The sequence below is a fragment of the Penaeus japonicus genome, unplaced genomic scaffold (assembly GCF_977035675.1).
Source record: "Penaeus japonicus unplaced genomic scaffold, GWHDUDI00000001_assembly GWHDUDI00000022, whole genome shotgun sequence".
Lineage (NCBI taxonomy): Eukaryota > Metazoa > Arthropoda > Malacostraca > Decapoda > Penaeidae > Penaeus > Penaeus japonicus.
The window spans coordinates 13877391-13878288 of NW_028234424.1; the positions used below are offsets into that span (position 1 = coordinate 13877391).

Below are 898 nucleotides of genomic sequence, written 5' to 3' on the forward strand. Positions count from 1 at the left end.
GTAAATATTTTGCATTGTAACTGACTGACCTGGGCCATGATACCATGTATCTGTTTTATTGATATATTTGAATTGTATGTGTATTGTAGATTTTGATGTGATTTTGATAATGTGTATATATAAACACATTATTTGCCTGCCATAAATATTTTAAATCTTCCATACCTGGAAGCCCCTGCTTTCATTCTATAAGCAGACATTGTAAATATTATCGGATGCAAGAGTTTGCTTTACATATGTTTTTCAGTAGTGTTGCAGATATCTCCCTTCTCTTCTCTAAGGTAGCTGCTTTGTTGAAACAAATATATTTATCATTTAACTGCCCAACTCTATAGACCAGCCTTTTCCACAATTCTGATTTATCATTATATACATCATTATATACCTTTTCGTCAAAGCAGTTGAAGTTTAAGCTACTTTCTAAAATATTTTCCAAAACCATTTACTGAGCACTCATGATTATTGCCGAAGAGTAGTTTCTCTTCATTTTGTATATACAGTGTACAAATGTGAACATGTTTGTAAATTTTACCTCAGTGCTCTCAAGGCAAATGAAACTTTATGAGTTGGTATCTTTAATAAAGATTTTAAGGGAGATTCTTCGTGTTTCCTAAATCCTATAAGACACACACACACACACACACAATATACACATATATACAAAAATATTGCAGTCATATGCACGAAAAGGAGAAAGAAGAGAGAGAGAGAGAGAGAGAGAGAGAGAGAGAGAGAGAGAGAGAGAGAGAGAGAGAGAGAGAGAGAGAGAGAGAGAGAGAGAGAGAGAGAGAGGGAGAGAGAAGAGAGAGAGAGAGAGAGAGAGAGAAGAGAGGGAGAGGAGAGAGAGAGAGGAGAGAGAGAGGAGAGAGAGGAGAGAAAGAGGAGAGAGAGAGAGAGA

The 898-nt window shown here is 36.1% G+C and overlaps 1 protein-coding gene across 2 annotated transcripts in view; it reads left to right on the forward strand.

Moving 5' to 3' along the window:
- Window positions 1-597, forward strand: part of LOC122265523 (uncharacterized) — a 60610-nt gene extending 60013 nt beyond the window's left edge. For both annotated transcript variants that reach the window (XM_043034882.2, XM_043034883.2), the window contains one exon: window positions 1-597. This exon is cut by the window's left edge and continues 1382 nt beyond it. The gene's annotated coding sequence lies outside the window, so the exon portion shown is untranslated.
- The last annotated feature ends 301 nt before the right edge of the window (window positions 598-898 follow it).